This window comes from Triticum dicoccoides, chromosome 4B, assembly GCF_002162155.2.
Source record: "Triticum dicoccoides isolate Atlit2015 ecotype Zavitan chromosome 4B, WEW_v2.0, whole genome shotgun sequence".
In the NCBI taxonomy this organism is placed as follows: domain Eukaryota; kingdom Viridiplantae; phylum Streptophyta; class Magnoliopsida; order Poales; family Poaceae; genus Triticum; species Triticum dicoccoides.
The window spans coordinates 427,857,386-427,858,146 of record NC_041387.1 but is presented as its reverse complement, the minus strand read 5'-3'; positions in this window follow the sequence as shown (position 1 = coordinate 427,858,146).

Genomic DNA, 761 nt, shown 5'->3' with positions numbered 1-761 from the left:
GAATTGAATATTTGCCAGAAGGCTCTAGCATCCAAACTGGCTGATCTCTACTAGTGGAGAAGGTACAGTTCTTGACTAAATCAATCATCCTGAACCACCTAGACATAGTGAGCTCATCCAAGGTGCAAAATTTCCCCATCCCAGACTTGAGCAATTGTACCATCTTGTTGCTATCAGATCTCAAATAGATCCCACAACAGGATTTTAAGGGAGCATTCTGTTGCCGATTTGTTGGTTTTCATGTTTCTTTTGTCAGACTGCTGGTTCTGGCTGTGTGCATCTTAGCGATGCAGACACCACGTGTTGATCATCATGAGTTGTATCTACTTGATGCTGCATTTTGAGTTAATAAAAGGGCCCTTTATATTTTTTAAATGTGTGTTATGTCTATCCGCATTGCCCAAAATGGCTTTCTTTTGCCGTGTTGCATTCTTTTTAACCAAAGATATGGCTACGTGTATCCGCACTGAAAATACTTACACCAGAAATACTCTGCATACATAGAGAGTACATGCACACATAAGGCCAACTCCACCGCGCGACCCTATCATGTCCGGCTCCGTCCGTTTGGGGTAAAACGGACAAACGAGGCGGCCCAGCGCGCGGGAGTGAACGGACTTTTGTCCGTTTTGTGTCCGCTTTCGACCCATCCGCGGCCCAAGTTTGCGCCGCTTTTGGGGCGAAACGGACAGCGCGCAGACGGGCGGGACGCGCGCGCTTGTACGCCCCTGGCCCGCGTGTCGGTGACACAGAGCAACCCC